The sequence below is a fragment of the Bos indicus genome, chromosome 2, assembly GCF_029378745.1.
Source record: "Bos indicus isolate NIAB-ARS_2022 breed Sahiwal x Tharparkar chromosome 2, NIAB-ARS_B.indTharparkar_mat_pri_1.0, whole genome shotgun sequence".
NCBI classification, from domain to species: domain Eukaryota; kingdom Metazoa; phylum Chordata; class Mammalia; order Artiodactyla; family Bovidae; genus Bos; species Bos indicus.
In genome coordinates, this window is record NC_091761.1 from 47848599 (window position 1) to 47871006 (window position 22408).

At 38.9% G+C, this 22408-nt stretch overlaps 1 protein-coding gene across 12 annotated transcripts in view; it reads right to left on the reverse strand.

The window, feature by feature from the left end:
- The window catches only part of MBD5 (methyl-CpG binding domain protein 5), a 491908-nt gene that overhangs the window by 160324 nt on the left and 309176 nt on the right, over positions 1-22408 (reverse strand). The gene's annotated exons all lie outside the window — the stretch shown is intronic.

Here is a 22408-nt window from a genome sequence, read left to right on the forward strand (position 1 = left end):
TTTACCAGCTGAGCTACCAGGAAGTCTATATATCATTTTTGTGGTTTTAAAGATAAATAAATGGGTGGGGTTGATTCACAGAACATATTACTGTCAGTGATATTTTACTTCTCTCAGCATCTCCAGTAATTCTCATTTCAGAGTTATGAGTGGATATTATTACCACCTGGCCCTCAGATTTGCAAATCAGAAACTTGATTTTATCAGAGCTACCCAAACTTACAAACTCACAGGAACAAATAAATTTAAAAAGGGGAATTTTTTGATTTTTCAAAATGATAGCCAATGGACTAGATTAAATATTATTTACTGATAGTTCATCTATTTAAGCACAGACCACTTAGAAATTGCCTGGTTACTGTAAAATTAAAGAAATTGAAAACTCAAATTGGCCCTTCTATCAAATCATAGCAGTGTGCCTTTCTACTTTGTTACCAATTTCTTCTTCCATTGATATGAAACCTTGAGAAGGCACAGCATTACCAATGGAGCATTCTTGTCAAGAATGTTTAATCTGAACCTAATAATTTTTTTAAAAATGTAAGAAAAATGAAAATTAAGGGACATTCTGCAATTTGTCTAGACTTTTAAAAAATATGTCTACAACATGACATAAAAAGGCTGATAATTTTTTTTTTTTTTTTAGATTAAAGGATGCTAAAGAGGAGGCCTTCTGGGACTGTGGCTGCCAGTGTCCCCATCCCTACTGCATGCCGCTGCCAACCCATGCCTCTGTGGGAGATGCTCTAACACCAGCATTTTCCCAGTCAGAAATGAAATCTGTGTCCCCTGCATTGGAAGTATAGAGCCTTAATCACTGGACCTCCAGGGAAATCCTATTAAAAAAATTTTTTTTTATATGGACTTTGTACAAGTTTTGAAAATCCGTCTCTGAAATTGTTTTCAGAGACGTTTTTGAACTATACGAGACAGCAGTTTCATTAATACATGATACCATACTGATGGAGGTAATTAAGACAATGGTGACCCCCTTCAAAAGGTCCCATGCAGGCACTGCTGCATTCAGTCTCCCAACCCTACAGCAGGCCACTGCTGACCCATGTCTCCGCTGGAGACTCCTGGACACACACGGGCAAGTCTGGGTCAGTCTCTTGTGGGGATACCAGAGACTGAGACAGAACTGTGTCTGAGTGTCTCCTGTGGAGGTACGGGTCAGCAGTGGACTACTGCAGAGCAGGGGCTCTGGGTGCAGTAGACCTGGGTATGACATAAGCCCTCTTGGAGGAGGTCACCATTAACCTAACCATAGAGCCGCAAGAACTTACACAGGACTGGGAAACAGACTCTTGGAGGGCATAAGAAAAAACCTTGTGCACACCAGGACCCAGGAGAAAGGGGCAGTGACCCCACAAGAGACTGACTCAGACTTGCCCGTGAGTGTCCAGGAGTGTCTGGCAGAGGTGTGGGTAGGCAGTGGCCTGCTGCAGGGTTAGGGGCATTGTGTGCAGCAGCACCTGCATGGGACATTTGGAAGGAGGTCACCATAATCTTCATTACCTCCATCATAGATTGGCCTCAGGTCAAATAACAGGGAGGGAACACAGCTCCACCCATAAACAGAAAATTGGATTAAAGATTTACTGATCATGGCCCAATATGCCAGCAAATTTGGAAAACTCAGCAGTGGCCACAAAACTGGAAAATGGCAGTTTTCACTCCAATCTGTAAGAAAGGCAATGCCAAAGAATGCTCAAAGTACCGCACAATTGCACTTATCTCACACACTAGCAAAGTAATGCTCAAAATTCTTCAAGCCCAGGCTTCAGCAATACATGAACCATGAACTTCTAGATATTCAAGCTGGTTTTAGAAAAGGCAGAGGAACCAAAGATCAAATTGCCAACATCAGCTGGATGATCAAAAAAATAAGAGAGTTCCAGAAGAACATCTATTACTGCTTTATTGACTGCCAAAGGCTTTGACTGTGTGGATCACAATAAACTGTGGAAAATTCTGAAAAAGATGGGAATACCAGACCACCTGACCTGCCTCTTGAGAAACCTATATGCAGGTCAGGAAGCAACAGTTAGAACTGGACATGAACAACAGACTGGTTCCAAATAGGAAAAGGAGTACATCAAGGCTGTATATTGTCACCCTGCTTATTTAACTTATATGCAGAGTACATCATGAGAAACGCTGGGCTGGAAGAAGCACAAGCTGGAATCAAGATTGCTGGGAGAAATATCAATAACCTCAGATATGCAGATGGCACCACCCTTATGGCAGAAAGTGAAGAGGAACTAAAAAGCCTCTTGATGAAAGTGAAAGAGGAGAGTGAAAAAGTTGGCTTAAAGCTCAACATTCAGAAAACGTAGATCATGGCATCCTGTCCCATCACTTCATGGGAAATAGAAGGGGGAACAGTGGAAACAGTGTCAGACTATTTTTTGGGGCTCCAAAATCACTGCAGATGGTGACTGCAGCCATGAAATTAAAAGACACTTACTCCTTGGAAGGAAAGTTATGACCAACCTAGATAACATATTCAAAAGCAGAGATATTACTTTGTCAACAAAGGTCTGTCTAGTCAAGGCTATGGTTTTTCCAGTGGTCATGTATGGATGTGAGAGTTGGACTGTGAAGAAAGCTGAGCGCCAAAGAACTGATGCTTTTGAACTGTGGTGCTGGAGAAGACTCTTGAGAGTCCCCTGGACTGCAAGGAGATCCAACCAGTCCATTCTGAAGGAGATGGGGTCGCAAAGAGTCGGACACGACTGAACACATGAACTGAACTGAGCATGGCCCCAACCATTAGAACAAGACCCAGTTTCCCCCTCAGTTAGTGTCTCCTATCAGGAAGCTTCCATAAGCCACTTATCCATCAGAGGGCAGATAGAATGAAAACCACAATCACAGAAAACTAACCAATCTGATCAAATGGACCACAGCCTTGTCTAACTCAAAGAAACTGTAAGCCATGCTGTGTAGGGCCACCCAAGATGGACAGGTCATGGTGGGGTGTTCTGACAAAATGTGGTACACTGGAGAAGGGAATGGTAAACCACTTAAATACTCTTGCCTTGAGAACCTATGAACAGTATGAAAAGGCAAAAAGATAGGACACTGAAAGATGAACTTCCCAGGTTGGTAGGTACCCAATATGCTATTGGAGATCAGTGGAGAAATAACTCCAGAAAGAATGAAGAGATGGAGGCAAAGTAAACACAACACTCAGTTGTGGATGTGACTGGTGATGGAAGTAAAGTCCAATGCGGTAAACAGCAATATTGCATAGGAACCTGGAATGCTAGTGCCTGAAGAATTATAAACAGAGGTTCGTGACATTGTACAGGAGGCAGTGATCAAGACCATCTCCAAGAAAAAGAAATGCAAAAAGGAAAAATGGTTGTCTGAGGAGGCCTTACAAATAGCTGAGAAAAGACAAGATGTGAAAGGCAAAGAGGTGAAGGAAAGATATACTCATCTGAATGCAGAGTTCCAAAGAACAGCAAGCAGAGATAAGAAAGCCTTCCTCAGTGATCAATGCAAAGAAACAGAGGAAACAATAGAATGGGAAAGATTGGAAATCTCTTCAAGAAAATTAGAGACACCAAAGGACTATTTCAAGCAAAGATGGGCTCAATAAAGGACAGAAATGGTCCTTTAATAACAGAATGATCTTTATTAACAAAAGCAGAAGGATATTAAGAAGAGGTGGCAAGAATACACAGAAGAACTATACAAAAAAGATCTTCGTGACCCAGAAAACCATTTTGGTGTGATCATTCACTTAAAGCCAGACATCCTGGAATGCAAAGTCAAGTGAGCCTTACGAAGTATCACTATGAACAAAGCTAGTAGAAGTGATGGAATTCCAGCTGAGCTATTTCAGATCCTTAAAGATGATGCTGTGAAAGTGCTGCACTCAATATGCCAGCAAATCTGGAAAACTCAGCCATGGGCACAAGACTGGAAAAGGTCAGTTTTCATTCTGAATCCTAAGAAAGGAAATGCCAAAGAATGCTCAAACTTCTGCACAATTGGACTCATCTCACATGCCAGCAAAATAATGCTCAAAATTCTCCAAGACAGGCTTCAACAGTATGTGAACCATGAACTTCCAGATATTCAAGCTGGATTTAGAAAAGGCATAGGAACTAGAGATCAAATTTCCAACATCTGGTGGATTATCTAAAAAGCAAGAGAGTTCCAGAAAAACATCTACTTCTGCTTTATTGACTATGCCAAATCTTTCACTGTGTGGATCACAACACACTCGGGAAATTCAAGCGATGGGAATACCAGATCACATGACCTGCCTTTGGAGAAATCTGTACACAGGTCAAGAAGCAACAGTTAGAACTGGACATGAAACAACAGACTGGTTCCAAATTGGGAAAGGAGTATGTCAAGGCTTTATATTGCCCCCATGCTTATTTAACTTATATGCAGAGAATATCATGCGAAATGCTGGGTTGGATGAAGCACAAGGTGGAATCGAGATTGCCGGGAGAAACATCAATAACCTGAGATATGCAGATGATACCACCCTTATATCAGAAAGCGAAGAAGAACTAAAGAGCCTCTTGATGAAGGTCAAAGAAGAGAGTGGAAAGTCTGGCTTAAAACTCAACATTCAGAAAGCTAAGATCATGGCATTCGGTCTCATCACTTCATGGCAAATAGACGGGGAAACAATGGAAACAGTGAAAGACTAATTCTTTGGGCTCCAAAATCACTGCAGATGGTGACTGCAGCCATGAAATTAAGATGCTTGCTCCTTGGAAGAAAAGTTATGACCAATCTAGACAGCATATTAAAAAGCAGAGACATTACTTTACCAACAAAGGTCCATCTAGTCAAAGCTATGGTTTTTCCAGTAGTCATGTATGGATGTGTGAGTTGGACTATAAAGAAAGTGGACCCCCGAAGAATTGATGCTTTTGAACTGTGGTTGGAGAAGACTCTTTAGAGTCCCTTGGATGGCAAGGAGATCCAACCAGTCCATCCTAAAGGAAATCAGTCCTAAACATTCACTGGAACAACTGACACTGAAGCTGAAACTCCAATACTTTGGCCACCTGATGTGAAGAGCTGACTCATTTGAAGAGACTCTGATGCTGGGAAAGATTCAAAGCAGGAGGAGAAGGGGACGACAGAGGATAAGATGGTTGGATGGCATCACCGACTCGATGGACATGAGTTTGAGTAAAGCTCTGGGAGTTGGTGATGGCCAGGGAAGCCTGGCATGCTGCAGTCCATGGGTCACAAAGTCAGACATGACTGAGTGACTGAACTGAACTGAATGTTTAAAAAATTCATTCTCACAATCTGAAATTTGATATGTTTGCATATTCAGACTGCTATTTTATTCTTAGTTTAAGATTTAATTATAAGGGAAGATGAAAAACAACATTTCAAAATCTTTATTATTGTTTGATTCTTTCCTGGAAGCCCTTTGAATCTGTTGACTTACTCCATGGGTTCTGCCTGTTCAGAAAATATATATGTAATTACTTTTGTTCATAAAAATGTTTTGCATACACATACCGGTTTCATCTGAATTCTTAAACCAACTAAATGTCATCATCTCAAACTAAGCTTAGTGGGTCAAAAGTTATGTATGCCTTTTGGGGTCAAAAACAAGCGGTCTTGTGTGGTGTAAAGTTAATTGCAGAGGCAGCTACAAAAGAGAAATTCCAAAAATATTTTGAACAATTCTAGCATTTCTGGCCTCCAAAAATCACCATTTGAAGGAAAAAACTGACTTAGACTATATTTAATAAAGTACCAGATTATTCATAGTCCCAGTTTGTAACTTTAGTTTATTAAAAAGAGTTGTTGGTTTTGTTGGACTGGAATTTAAACATTTTACTGTTTCCTAATTATTGAATACTATTTTTAATTGGTATTAAACTTTTACAAGTGACCCTGATATTATAACTTGTCTCTAATTAAATAATAGTATACTTATATCATCACTTTCATTCTCTAAAAAAATGCCTTTACAACTCAGTTTTATTTATTTTTTTTTTGCATTTCATATTTGGTATTTTCCATCATGAAAAACTGTATACATTCATGTTCATAACTGTTTCATTATTATATTTGTTGTTATCTTTCAGTTCAATTCAGTCGCTCAGTCGTGTCCAACTCTTTGCGACCCCATGGCCTCCCTGTCCATCACCAACTCCCAGAGTTCACTCAAACTCATGTCCATCTAGTCAGTGATGCCATCCAGCCATCTCATTCTCTGTTGCCCACTTCTTTTCCTGCCCCCAATCCGTCCCAGCATCAGAGTCTTTTCCAGTGAGTCAGCTCTTCGCATGAGGTGGCCAAAGTATTGGAGTTTCAGCTTTAGCATCAGTTCTTCCAATGAACACCCAGGACTAATCTCCTTTAGAATGGACTGGTTGGATCTCCTTGCAGTCCAAGGGACTCTCAAGAGTCTTCTCCAACACCACAGTTCAAAAGCATCAATTCTTCAGCGCTCAGCTTTCTTCACAGTCCAACTCTCACATCCATACATGACCACTGGAAAAACCATAGCCTTGACTAGATGGACCTTTGTTGGCAAAGTAATGTCTCTGCTTTTCAATATGCTATCTAGGTTGGTCATAACTTTCCTTCCAAGGAGTAAGCGTCTTTTAATTTCACGGCTGTAGTCACCATCTCAGTGGTACTGATAATGAAAGATGAGACCAAAATTATCCTTATTACCCAATTATCTGATCCTTTACCTAAAGGAACCTGTCTGGAGATAAGACCAAGGCTGTATCAGATGGAGCAGATACCAGAAAGCAGCATTTATTTCAACTGCACTCACTTAATTTCTGAGAATTAAGACAGGAGTTGAGCTAAAACTTACTTTTGTTTTAGCCAGAAAGAAAGCATTGTCAGTAAAATTAATGATATAGACATGAAGAAATGGATGTATTTTAAGAAAACAAATGCATTTTCATAGCCCTTGTGGTCATTTGTGATATCATTTATTTCTAATTCTTATTCTGATTTCAGAGAGTTTTATAAGTTTAGCAAATTGGCTTATAGGGACTAGGTACCATTTTTCAATTTTTCTTTAGTTGCTGTTTTACTTGTAAGTATGAAAATGATTATAGTTTACTACTCATTTCACACACTAGCAAGAGTATCCTCAAAATCCTTCAGCAGTTCATGAACAGAGAACTTCCAAATATACAGGCTGGATTTAGAAGGTAGAGGAACCAGAGATCAAATTGCCAGCATTCACTGGATCATGGAGAGATCAAGAGAATTCCAGAAAAACATCTACTTCTACTTCACTGACTTTGCTAAAGCCTTTGACCGTGTGGTTGTGGTGGGTAGTAGCTCAGTCATGTTCGATTCTTAGCGACCCCATTGACTGTAGCTCTCCAGGGTCCTCTGTCCATGGGATTTTCCAGACAAGAATACTGGAGTGGGTTGCCATTCCTTTCTCCAGGGGACCTTCCCAACGCATGAACAGAACCTGCATCTTTTGCGTCTCCTGCACTGGCAGGCGGATTCTTTGCCACTAGCATCACCCGGGAAGCCTTGTGCTTAGTCAATCCGTGTCTGACTCTTTGTGACCCCATGGACTGCAGCCCACCAGGCTCCTCTGTCCATGGGGATTCTCTAAGCAAGAATATTGGAGTGGGTTGCTATGCCTCCTCCACGAGATCTTCCCAACCCAGGGAACGAATCCGGGTTTCCCACATTTCAGGTGGATTCTATACTGACATGAGCCACTAGGTAAGCCTTGGATCACAACAAACTTTGGAAAATTCTTAAAGAGATGGGAGTAGCAGGTCACCTTTCCTGTCTCCTGAAACACTTGTATGCAGGTCAAGAAGCAACATTTAGAATCAGATATGGAAGAAATGACTGGTTCAAAATTGGGAAGGAATATGACAAGGCTGTATATTGTCATCTTGTTTAATTAACTTATATGCAGAGTACATCATGCGAAATGCCGGGCTATATGAATCACAAACTGGAATAAAGATTGTCAGGAAAAATATCAACAACCTCATATATGTAGATGTTATCACTCTAATAGAACAAAGTGAAGAGGAACTAAAGAGCCTCTTGATGAGGGTGAAAGAAGAGAGTGAAAAAGCTGGCTTGAAACTCAACATTCAAAAAACGAAGATCATGGCATCCAGTTCCATTGCTTCATGGCAAATAGAAGGGGAAAAGTAGAAACAGTGACAGATTTTACTTTCTTAGGCTCCTAAATCACCACGGATGGTGACTGCAGCCATGAAGTTCAAAGATGCTTGCTCCTTGGAAGGAAAACTATGATAAGTCTAGACAGTGTATTAAAAAGCAGAGACATCCCTTTGTTGAGAAAGTTCTGTAAAGTCAAAGATATGGTTTTTCCAGTAGTTGTGTACAGATGTGAGAATCAGACTAGAAAGAAGTCTGAGTGCCAAAGAATTTATGCTTTTGAATTGTGATGGCTGGAGAAGACTCTTGAGAGTCCCTTGGACTGCAAGGAGATCAAACCAGTCAATCCTAAAGGAAATCAACCCTGAATATACATTGGAAGGACTGATGCTGAAGCTCTAATACTCTGGCCATCTGATGCAAAGAGCTGACTTTGATCAGAAAAGACTCTGAGGTTGGTAAGGACTAAAGGCTAAAGGAGAAGGGGGCAACAAGATGAGATGGTTAGATAGCATCACTGACTCAGTGAATATGAATTTGAGCAAACTGGGAGATTGTGGAGGACAAAGGAGCCTGGCTTGCTACAGTCTAAGGGATTGCAAAGAGTCGGACACAACTTAGTGACTAAACAAAAGCAGTAGCTGATTCATGTTGTACAACAGAAACTAGCACAATATTGCAAAGCAATTATCCTCCAATTAAAAATAAAAAAATTCAAATTTAAATTCTTAAATGTTATTGCATATGAATGTTGGCTAAGTTTCTAGAAAACAGGTGTTACATCAGAAAAACATCTGCTATGCCTGCCAGCACAGCCTTCTTTCTGGTCCAATTCTTTTTTTTTTTTTCTGGTCCAATTCTAACATCTGTAAAGGACTACTGAAAAAAAAAAACATAGCTTTGACTATACAGACCTTGTCACCAAAGTGATGTCTCTGCTTTTTAATACGCTGTCTGGATTTGTCATAGCTTTCCTTCCAAAGGGCAAGCATCTTTGAATTTCTTGGCTGCAGTCACTGTCCACAGTGATTTCGGAGCCCAAGGTGGGAAAAAAATCTGTCACTGCTTCTACTTTTCCCCTTTTATTTGCCACAAAGTGATGGGATCAGATTTCATGATCTTCATTTTTTGAATGTTGAGTTTCAAGCCAGCTTTTTCACTTTCCTCTTTCACCCTCATCAAGAGGCTCTTTAGTTCCTCTCCACTTTCTTTCATTAGAGTGGTATCATCTGCATCTGCATATCTGAGGTTGTGATATTTCTCCCAGTAACTGTGATTCCAGCTTGTGATTCATGAACAACTGACTAGTTTAAAATTGGGAATGGAGTACAACAAGGCTGTATGTTGTCACTTCTCTTATTTAATTTATATGCAGAGTACATCATCCAAAATGCTGGGCTGGATGAATTACAAAATGGAATCAGCTCTAAGTATACATATATCCCCTTCCTTTTGAGCTCCCTCCCACCACCTCCACCCACTCCTCTAGGTCATCACAGAGCACTGAATTGAGCTCTCTGTGCTCTTACATCAGCTTCCCACTAGCCTTCTATTTTACACACAGTAGTGTATATATGTTAGTTGCTAAGTTTTTACAGATCATTGTTAATGTTAATATCATGCTATTTGGTTTTAAATTTACACATGCAGATGGTTTAAAAAATCAAGTAGACCTATAAGACTCATTTTTTTTAACCATTTTTCCAATATCCAGAAGCAATCATTTTCAACTGATTTTAGGTATTTCTTTTGGCATTTATGAAGAAGAATATCTCTAAATAAATGACTATATTTCTACCTCTTGATTAACCTATTAATTTCCCACAACTCTCTTTTAAGGAGGTAAGAAAGGAGGATTATAGATAACACATGACTGGGGCTTGATGACTATGGATTTCATAGAACTGACTATGCTGTTTTGTTCAGTAACCCCCAATATCAATTTATTGAGAGCCTTCTTTTTAATCCAGTTAGATTCTCCAAAAAAGAATCTTTCAATCTTCTGCCTAGTGTTACTAGCATTTTACAAACAAAATAGTTAAGGACTTGGGCTGTATATTGTCACCCTACTTATTTAACTTATATGCAGAGTACATCATGAGAAATGCTGGGCTGGAGGAAGCACAAGCTGGAATCAAGATTGCCGGGAGAAATATCAATAACTTCAGATATGCAGATGACACCACCCTTATGGCAGAAAGTGAAGAAGAACTAAAGAGCCTCTTGATGAAAGTGAAAGAGGAGAGTGAAAAAGTTGGCTTAAAGCTCAACATTCAGAAAACTAAGATCACGGCATCTGGTCCCATCACTTCATGGCAAATAGCGAAACAGTAGAAACAGTGGCTGACTTTAGTTTTTTGGGCTTCAAAATCACTGCAGATGGTGATTGCAGCTATGAAGTAAAAAGACGCTTACTTCTTGGAAGGAAACTTAAGACCAACCTAGACAGCATATTAAAAAGTAGAGACATTACTTTGCCAAAAAGGTCCGTCTAGTCAAGGCTATGGTTTTTCTAGTGGTCATGTATGGATGTGAGAGTTGGACTATAAAGACAGCTGAGCGCTGAAGAATTGATGCTTTTGAACTGCGGTGTTGGAGAAGACTCTTGAGCATCCCTTGGATTGCAAGGAGATCCAACCAGTCCATCCTAAAGGAGATCAGTCCTGGGTGTTCACTGGAAGGACTGATGTTGAAACTCCAATACTTTGGCCACCTGATGCGAAGAGCTGACTCATTTGAAAAGACCCTGATGCTGGGAAGGATTGAGGGCAGGAGGAGAAGGGGACGACAGAAGATGAGATGGTTGCATGGCATCACTGACTCAATGGACATGGGTTTGGGTAGACTCCAGTAGTTGGTGATGGATAGGGAGGCCTGGTGTGCTGTGGTTCATGGGGTCACAAAGACTTGGACATGACTGAGTGACTGAACTCAACTGAACTTGGGTTTCATAGTAAGAGTATAAAATATCAGTCTGGTCTGTTTTTGGTAAAGTACTCTGCCAACTAGAATTTTCCAAATTTCCCCATTTGGGAACCTTCTGATTTACCAAAGAATGAACATTGTCTTTTGCTAGGATGATGGGTGGAGAGGTACTTGTCCACTTGCAGATGACAGAACAAGAATGCAAGAGAAATGTCCTAAATAGACTTCCAACCAGGCTTGCTCTTATTTTTCCCTTTAACCTGCTTCTGTAACTCTGGGTGGTTCTAATACCCAAGTTTCTTGGAAACCATCATGCAAACAGAACTGTTTGCTGGCTTTACCTACTGCTGGTTTTAAGATTCAACTTGCTTGGATTTGCTAAGTCATTTAGCTGTAGTCCTTCTGCCATCTAGTTTCCACATTTTGGTACCATCATTCTTCTCCCATTCTCTTTTTCCCTTCTTGTTTCATCCTTCTTAATAAAACATTCAATATTATGTTTTATTTTAATGTGGTTTTGAAAGGGGATGGAGTTAAATATATATGTTCACTCTACCTTCTTTAACCAGAAATCAACATTGCTAATTTTACTATCTACTGAGTAATTTCTTCTTTTTAACATTTGTTAGATTTGAGACAAATACTTTTTTTTAAAAATGAGAATTTCTATTTTAAGAAAATGGGAAATTACCATAACCAATTCCTATACTCAGTCTCACAGTAAGATTGCTCAGAGATTGCTATTTATATATCATCTATTTTATATTGAATGCTTTTATTATGGCACAGGCCTGAGTTCTTCACAGCATGGGGGGATGTTTGGTACTCTATTGCCCTGGTAACAATAACTAAGAGCCATATATTACAGAGCTCAATCTGTTAAGAGTCAGGACATGGACAAGATAATCAAAATTTCAAAATAAAAAACTGGGCACACAGTTTAACCTTTAGAGGAAGTAAGCAGGCCCACCGATCATGGGCCGGACAATGTACTATGTTTGTTTCATTATCTTACTAAATATATATATATGCAATTCTTTTTAGTTATTAAAGACAATGTCATATATACATTTCATTATTTCACATAATACATGTATGATGTAGTTTTTACTGTACAAGCTTTATGAAAAAAATATATAATAATGTAGCTCTGTATGTACTCAAGTGATCAACTGACAAAACATAGTACCTAAAGAAAGTAAGGTATAGAACGGAGTGTATGTATAACCTGCTGCATTCTGTAAATACTGATATAGATGTGGTGACACATTCAACATTTCTGGAGGAGTGCATGAGTGGTAGCAGGGACTGCCTTTGGAGAGGGAAAATAGATATCTGGGCGAAAAGACTTGGAAGGGTAATTTTTCACTGCCTTTGTATACCTCTCAAATTCTATGTCGTGCAATAACCTATTCAAAAATAAATATAAGATAATTATAAAACACGTATAATTTGGCTTCTTCAGTCCTGCCAAGCTCCAGATCATCTGATTGTCAGCCACAGACAGAGAGTAGCTTTTTTGGCAAAGCTATCTTTTTTTCCCCTTCCCTGCTTCCTGATGTGCCCGTTTCTTGTCAAACTTTATTGAAACCTGCATAAAGCAGCAAATCGACTCCAGCATTCTGAATTTTTCTGCTTCATTAGAAGTGTAAACACTTTGGTAGAAAGATGGCCTGATTCTCAAATGTATCAGATGATGGCTTAGATACTTTGCTAACCTACCAGACTGAGATGGTGAGTGGGGTCCTCACCACCCTTCACCTGACTGCTTTGGCCAAGCCAAGATTGTTTTTTAGGGTCTATTACTTGCAAGAATTTCTGTTATCTGCAGGCCTATCACATTGAATAGCTATCTAATTATGGTGAATATAAACACATAAATGAATAATTTTATTTATAGGATTAGTCCACCTAATTTTAAAAGGATTATGTAATAGAGATTGTTAAGTCTGTATTTTAAATTTTCCAACTGTTTAGTAATTATAGCTGTCTTCTTTCCCCAATTCCAAGATCTAGTCAAGGGTCATACATTTTATTCAGTTGTCATATCCATTTAACCTTCTTTAATATTTTTTCTGATAATAGTATGGTCAGTTCAGTCAATTCAGTTGCTCAGTTGTATCTCACTCTTTGCAACCAATGGACTGCAGCCAGGCTTCCCTGTCTATCACCAACTCCTGGGGCTTACTCAAGCTCATGTCCATCGAGTTGGTGATAACCATCCAACCATCTCATTCTCTGTCATCCCCTTTTCCTCCTGCTTTCAATCTTTCCCAGAATCAGGGTCTCTTCAAATAAGTCAGCTCTTCACATCAGGGGACCAAAGTACTGGAGTTTCAGCTTCAGTATCAGTCCTTCCAATGAATATTTAGGACTGATTTTCTTTAGGATGGACTGGTTGGATCTCCCTGAAGTCCAAGGGACTCTCAAGAGTCTTCTCCAACACCATAGTTCAAAAGTATCAATTTTTTGGCTCTCAGCTTTCTGTATAGTTCAACTATGACATCCATACGTGACTACTGGAAAAACCATAGTGTTGACTAGACGGACCTTTGTTGGTAATATCTCTGCTTTTTAATATGCTGTCTAGGTTGGTCATAACTTTTCTTCCAAGGAGCAAGCCTGTCACTGTTTCCATTGTTTCCCCATCTATTTGCCATGAAGTGATGGGACCAGATGCCATGATCTTAGTTTTCTGAATGTTGAGTTTTAAGCCAGGTTATTCACTCTCCTCTTTCACTTTCATCAAGAGGTTCATTAGTTCTTCATTGCTTTCTGATATTAGAGTGGTATCATCTGAATATCTGAGGTTACTGATATTTCTCCCAGAAATCTTGATTCCAGATTGTGCTTCATCCAGCCCAGCGTTTCCCATGATGTACTCTGCATAGAAGTTAAATAAGCAATTTGATCTCTGGTTACTCTGCCTTTTCTAAAACCAGCTTGAACATCTGGAAGTTCAGAGTTCATGTATTGCTGAAGCCTGTATTGGAGAATTTTGAGCATTACTTTGCTAGGGTGTGATATGAGTGCAATTGTGCGGTAGCTTGAACATTCTTTGGCATTGCCTTTCTTTGGGATTGGAATGAAAACTGAACTTTTCCAGTCCTATAGCCACTGCTGAGTTTTCCAGATTTGCTGGCATATTGAGTGCAGCACTTTCACAGCATCATCTTTTAGGATCTGAAATAGCTCAGCTGGAATTCCATCACCTCCACTACCTTTGTTCGTAGTGATGCATTCTAAGGCCCACTTGACTTTGCATTCCAGGATGTCTGGCTTTAGGTGAGTGATCACACCATCATGGTTATCTGTGTCATTAAGATGTTTTTTGTACAGTTCTTCTGTGTATTCTTGCCATCTCTTCTTAATATCTTTTTTCTTTTGTTAGGTCCATACTGTTTCTGTCTTTTATTGTGCCCATCTTTGCATGAAATGTTCCCTTGGTATCTCTACTTTTCTTGAAGAGATCTCTAGTCTTTCCCATTCTATTGTTTTCCTCTATTTCTTTGCATTGATCACTGAGGAAGGCTTTCTTATCTCTCCTTGCTATTCTTTGGAACTCTGCATTCAAATGGGTATATCTTTCCTTTTCTCCTTTGCCTTTCATGTCTTTTGTTTTCTCAGCTATTTGTAAGGCCTCCTCAGACAACCATTTTGCCTTTCTGCATTTTTTTTTCTTGGGGATGGTCTTGATCACTGCCTTCTGTACAATGTTACGAACCTCTGTACATAGTTCTTCAGGCACTCTGTCAATCAGATATGATCCCTTGAATCTATATATCATGTCCACAGTATAACTGTAAGGTAATTGATTTTGGTCATACCTGAGTGGTCTAGTGATTTTCCCTACTTTCTTCAATTTAAGTCTGAGTTTTGCAATAAGGAGTTCATGATCTGAGCCACAGTCAGGTCCCGGTCTTGTTTTTGCTGACTGTATAGAGCTTCTCCATTTTTGGCTGCAAAGTATATAATCAATCTGATTTTGGTATTGACTATCTGGTGATGCCCATGTGTAGATTCTTCTCTTGTGTTGTTGGAAGAGGGTGTTTGCTATGACCAGTGCGTTCTCTTGGCAAAACTCTGTTAGTCATTGACCTGCTTTGTTTTGTACTCTAAGGCCAAATTTGCCTGTTACTCCAGGTATTTCTTGACTTCCGACTTTTGCATTCCAGTACCCTATAATAAAAAGGACATCCGTTTTGGGTGTTAGTTCTAGAAGATCTTGTAGGTCTTCAAAAACCGTTCAGCTTCAGCTTCTTCAGCATTACTGGTTGGGGCAGAGACTTTGATTACTATGATATTGAATGGTTTGCTTTGGAAATGAACAGGGATCATTCTGTCATTTTTCAGTTTGCATCAAAGTACTGCATTTTGGACTCTTTTGTTGACTATAGTAACATCAGTCAGTTCAGTTCAGTTCAGTCGCTCAGTCGTGTCCAACTCTTTGCGACCCCATGAATCACAGCATGTCAGGCCTCCCTGTCCATCACCAACTCCCGGAGTTCACTCAGACGCACGTCCATCGAGTCAGTGATGCCATCCAGCCATCTCATCCTCTGTCGTCCCCTACTCCTCCCGCCCCTAATCCCTCCCAGCATCAGAGTCTTTTCCAATGAGTCAACTCTTCACATGAGGTGGCCAAAGTACTGGAGTTTCAGCTTTAGCATCATTTCCTCCAAAGAAATTCCAGGGCTGATCTCCTTCAGAATGGACTGGTTGGATCTCCTTGCAGTCCAAGGGACTCTCAAGAGTCTTCTCCAGCACCACAGTTCAAAAGCATCAATTCTTCGGCGCTCAGCTTTCTTCACAGTCCAACTCTCACATCCATACATGACCACAGGAAAAACCATAGCCTTGATTAGATGGACCTTTGATGGCAAAGTAATGTCTCTGCTTTTCAATATGCTATCTAGGTTGGTCATAACTTTCCTTCCAAGGAGTAAGTGTCTTTTAATTTCATGGCTGCAGTCAGCATCTGCAGTGATTTTGGAGTCCAGAGAAATAAAGTCTGACACTGTTTTCCCATCAATTTCCTAAGAAGTGATGGGACCAGATGCCATGATCTTCGTTTTCTGAATGTTGAGCTTTAAGCCAGCTTTTTCACTCTCCACTTTCACTTTCATCAAGAGGCTTTTTAGTTCTTCTTCACTTTTTGCCATAAGGGTGGTGTCATCTGCATATCTGAGGTAGCTTCTAAAAATTAATTCAACTCTATATTCAATGTATTCTATATTTCCATAGGAATGACAAATATAATAGAAAACTGCAAAATAAATAATGAACAAGCCAGGTCTTCAGAGCAAATATAAGCTATTGGAAGAGAGAATTATGTACAATATTCAGTACAACATTCCACTTCCATTCTAGACTTGGAAATTTTAAATGAAGCTAAAATCTTAGTTATAGAAGCTAATTTACACTCCAACGTTCTAGTCCATAGTTTCTCATGTCAATCATTTTACCACTAGTATTGTGTATCATTATAAATACATACCACATTACATTGTACAAATTTGTTTATTTATCTGCTTCCTTAGCTGGTTTATGAGCTCCTCCACAGCAGGAACTAGAGGTCATGGCATAACATCTATTATAATGTACACACAATAACTGTGTGAATCATAAGGTAGGAAATTAAATCATTGAATGAAAGGCAAAGTGGTATTAGAAGATCAGATAAGGAGTAGTTTTAATCCCACTGGATAGCTTGGAGAAAGCTACAAAAACAAGGGCGCATTTAAAGAAAACTGAGATCTTAATATATAGAACTATAATCAGAGAGGATTATGTGTAGACACAACAGGAAAATTTTGCAAAAGTATGAAGGTAAAAAAGGTACTGGGTATGCCTTACAATGTTCATAATCCAGTATCAGTGAATTTCAAGCTTCTGTGACTGATAGATGTATTAAATATAGGGAGGAGTAGTGGGAATAACAGCTAGACATATTAGCAGTGATCTGAGTGGGTCATCTTTTGCAGAGCTGTACTACTGTGGCACGAATAGTATAGGTCTATCAAAATGGTGCACAAAAATGGCCTTTGAGAATTTATCCATATGTCTGAACACAATTCAGATGTTTATATATCATCTTAGAATAATGTAGAACACTCTTTACCAATGGCATTTCATGGAATAATACACTCCTACAGAAATGCAAACATCTGAAGAATCGAGTTCAACCCAGTGTATTTTCCCAAATAATCTGACCTTGTGACACTTCTGTCATAAAATTCCTATTAACATCTTAGTTTGGAAAATATTATTGTTATTTCCCTACATTTAATATATAAGGTATCACTAAAACTTAAGTGTGAGTCATCAAATGGATCTATTTCAAGCTTTACGATGTTATATTACTACAATATTACTACTTGGAACAACTAAATATTCACCAGTTTGGTAGCAAGCAGAGGATATGAGCTAGTATCAGAAGAAATTATCACAATAAGTTTACTTTTATCTTATATATCCAGACTACACGAATTGTTTAAGAGTTTATGGTGGGTTATACTAAGCTATAGTGAAATTTAGTCAGATAAACATAAAGTTTAATTTAGATATACTTCACTAAAAATATAAAGAAAGTGGAAACAAGATGAAAGTCTACAAATAGGGGAATAGTTAAATAAACTTTGGTATCTCATACTACACAATATTGCAGTCTTTAAAAAAATGAATTAGAGCTATTTCTACAAGGTATTGAAGGGTCAGAAATGCAAGGTGAAGGTGTGTAGGTATGTATGTATGTGTGTGTGTATGTAATCCCATCTTTTAAAGCAATGAACAATTCCTCTCTATGTATGTGTATGTACATATGTGTTATACAAATTGAGAATAGGAACGATACATACTAGGTTAAGAAAAGAAGACTGTGTGGTATGAATATGATAAGAACTTTATAAGCATATACAAAATAAGATCTAAAAAAATGAAAAAAACCTAGAGAATTTACATCAAAGTTGATTCTAACTAATACAATAAATCTTTCCTATCTGATTTCTTTGATGACTTCTTACAGTAAAGGCTGGGGCAAGTGGGATATAGCATAAGTTACACATTCTGTCGTGATCTGATTCTTACTTTTCTCACATTCCCAGTATATATTCTACATTCCAGCTATAATAAATCACCTAGTATTTACTGGAATATTCTGTGCTACTGCATATTCCAGTGTCTTGGTACATACCAGGTCCATTGCCCAAAATGCCCTTTTATTTTTTGTTTCTTTGCATGTGGAACTCTTACCTAAAAAATCTGCATAAGACATAGTTGAAAAAATCTTAAAAATACGTGTTGCACAATAAGCATTAGGGCTTCCAAGGTGGCACAGTGATAAACAATCCACCTGCCAATGCAGGAGATGCAAGAGATGCTGGTTTGATACCTGGGTTAGGAAGATTCCCTGGAGAAGAAAATGGCAACCCACTTTAAGTATGCTAGCCTGGAAAATTTCATGGACAGAGGAGCCTGGAGGGCTACAGTCCATAGGGTCCCAAAGATTCGGTTGCGACTGAGTGACTGAGCACATATACATAATAGGCATTAAGTATAACCACCAGGCAGATGGTGATTGCAGCCATGAAATTAAAAGACGCTTACTCCTTGGAAGGAGGGTTATGACCAACCTAGATAGCATATTAAAAAGCAGAGATATTACTTTGCCAACAAAGGTCCGTCTAGTCAAGGCTATGGTTTTTCCAGTGGTCATGTATGGATGTGAGAGTTGGACTGTGAAGAAAGCTGAGCGCTGAAGAATGGATGCTTTTGAACTGTGGTGTTGGAGAAGACTCTTGAGAGTCCCTTGGACTGCAAGGAGATCCAACCAGTCCATTCTGAAGGAGATCGGTCCTGGGTGTTCTTTGGAAGGAATGATGCTAAAGCTGAAACTTCAGTACTTTGGCTACCTCATGCGAAGAGTTGACTCACTGGAAAAGACTCTGATGCTGGGAGGGATTGGGGGCAGGAGGAGAAGGGGACGACAGAGGATGAGATGGCTGGATGGCATCACTGACTAGATGGACATGAGTTTGAGTGAACTCCAGGAGTTGGTGATGCACAGGGAGTCCTGGCGTGCTGCAATTCATTGGGTCGCAAAGAGTTGGACACGACTGAGCGACTGAACTGATGACAGAAATTCAGAGTCCTGACTACAGTTGTCAGGAAAACATAGTATATGAATTAGTTCTCAAAAGATCAGCACTTTAACAAAAGTGAGAAGAGAAGGTACAGGCATACTTTAGATATATTGCAGGTTCAGTTCCATACCATCACTATAAAGCAAATATTATTCTCAACAAAACAACTCACACAAATATTTTGGTTTCCTAGTACATATAAAACTTATGTTTACATTATATTTTAGTCTATTAATTGTATTAATAGCATTATGTTTACAAAAAAAACAATATGCATACCTTAATGAAAAAGATACTTTACTGCTAAAGAACACTAACCATCATCTGAATCTTTAGTGGGTTATAATCATTTTGCTGGTGGAAGGTCTTGCCTCAATGTTGATGGCTGCTGAATGATCAGGGTGGTGTTTGCTGAAAGTTGAGGGGGTACCATGGCAATTTCTTAAACTAATAAAGCAATGATGAAGTTCGATGTATCATGTGTATCTTATTTTCAATCGAAATTTCTCTGTAGCACACAATGCTGTTTGACAGCATTTTACCCACAGTAGAGCTTCTTTCAAAATTGGATTCAATCCTCTTAAACTATGCTGCTGCTTCATCAACCAAGTCAATATAATAGCCTAGATTTTTTATAATTTTCAACAATTTTCACAGCATCTTCATTATGAGTAGATTCCATTTCACTCAAGAAAACACTTTCTTGCTCATCCCTAAAAAGTAACTCTTCATCCATTCAAATTTTATCATGAGATTACTGTAATTCAGTTAAATCTTCAGGTTCCACTTCTAATTTTAGCTCTCTTGCTGCTTCCACCACACTCACAGTTATTTCCTCCACTGAACTCTTGAACCTCTCAAAGTTATCTATGAGGGTTGAAATCAATTTTTTTTTTAGTTCCTATTAATGTTGATATTCTGACCTCTTCTCATGAATGACAAATATTCTTAATGGCATTTAGATTGGTAAATCCTTTCCAGAAGGTTTTTAGCTTACTTTGCCCAGACCCATCAGAGCAATCACTCTTTATGGCAGCTATAGCCTTATTAAATGTATTTTTTAAGGGATAGGACTTGAAAGTTGAAATTACTCCTTGATCTGTGGGCTACAGAATGGATATTGTGTTAGCAGGCATGAAAACAACATGAATCTCATTGTACATCTCCATCAAAGCTCTTGGGTGACAGGTGCATTGTTAATGAGCAGTAATATTTTGAAAGGAATCTTTTTCCTAAGCAGTAGGTCTCAATAGTGAGCTAAAAGTATTCCATAAATCATGTTATCAACAGACTGCTGTCATCTAGGCTTTGTTGTTCTATTTACAGAGGACAAACAGAGTAGATTTAGCATAATTATTAGGGTCCTAGGATTTTCAAGAATAGTAAATGAGCACTGCCTTCAACTTTAAGTCACCAGCTGCATTAGCCCCTAACAAGAGGGTCAGTCTGTATTCTTAAACTTTGAAGGCAGACACTGACTTCTCCTCTCCAGCTATGAAAGTCCTTAACATAAGTCTTCTTAACATAAGGCTACACTGAAAATCTGTTGTGCAGCGCGTCAACCTTCATTATCTTAGCTAGATCTTCTGGATAACTTGCTACAGCTTCTACATCAACACTTGCTGCTTCACCTTGCACTGTGATGCTATGCTATGGAGATAGGTTCTTTCCTAAAACCTCATGAAGCAAGTTCTGTTAGCTTTAAACATTATTTCTGTAGCTTCCTCAACTCTCAGCTTTCATAGAAATGAAGAGCACTAAGGCCTTGCTCTGGATTAGGCTTTGGTTTAAGGGAATTTTGTGACTAGTTTGATCTATCCAAGCCACTAGAACTTTTTCCAATCAGCAGTAAGATTGTTTTGCTTTCTTGTCATTCAGATGTTCTCTGGAGTAGCATTTTTAATTTTCTTCCATAGATTTTCATTTGCATTTACAACTTGGCTTACAGTTTGGCACAAGAGGTCTAGTTTTTGACCTATATCAACTTTTGACATGCCTTCCTCACTAAGCTTAATAATCTCTAGCTTTTGATTTAAATTGGATGTGCAACTCTTCCTTCCACTTGAATACTTAGAGGCCACTGTAGGGTTATTAATTGGCCTAATTTCAATATTTTTTTGTCTCAGGGAACCGGGAGACTGAAGGAGAGGGAGATATGGGAACAGCCAATTAGTGAAGCTGTCAGAACACATGCAACATTAATTTCTTCATCTTACATGGGTATGGTGCTTGTGTTCCAAAACAAGTACATTAGTAACATCAAAGATCACTGATTACAGATCACCATAAAAAATATAATAATAATGAAAAAAGTTTGAAATACTGCGAGAATTACTGTCAAAACTTGGCACAGAGAGATAAAGTGACCAAACGTGGTTAGAAAAATAGCACCAATAGACTTGCTTAATCCAAGGGTTGCCACAAACTTTCACTCTCTAAGAAATGCAATATCTGTGAAGTGCAATAAAGAGAAGCCCAATAAAGTGAGGTATACTTGTATTACAAGCAGGGAGAAAGGACAAAACCAAGGTAAACAGGTGGTATATGGTAATGACATCTTTAGGAGGGCATGTGGTAAGTAATTATGGATGGGTAGATGGCTGGATTTATAAGAGGATTAATACAGGGCAACAGCAAGTTATAAGATGGGAAGGTTGGAACAGGGTCAGCTACTTTAGACTTAAATATGAAGCAAGGCACCTACAATTCAGCTTAAATATTTGGGTTCTTCAAATACGACAATGTAAACCTCATGTGATCCTAGAAGGCCCAGAATACATATAAAGCATCTTTCTGAATCATGAAATTTATTTGGAAATTTTAAGAATTAAGTAATTTAAGGATCACATGAGGTTTACATTGTCCTATTTGAAGAATGCAGGTATTTAAGCTAAGACAGCATATTAAAAAGCAAAGACATTACGTTGTCAACAAAGGTCCGTCTAGTCAAGACTATGGTTTTTCCACTAGTTATGTATGGATGTGAGAGTTGGACTATAAAGAAAGCTGAGAGCCGAAGAATTGATGCTTTTGAACTGTGGTACTGGAGAAGACTCTTGATAGTCCCTTGGACTGCAAGGAGATCCAATCTTTAGGAGTCCATCCTAAAGGAGACCAGTCCTGGGTGTTCATTGGAAGGACTGATGTTGAAGCTGAAACTCCAATACTTTGGCCACCTTATGCAAAGAGCTGACTCATCTGAAAAGACCCTG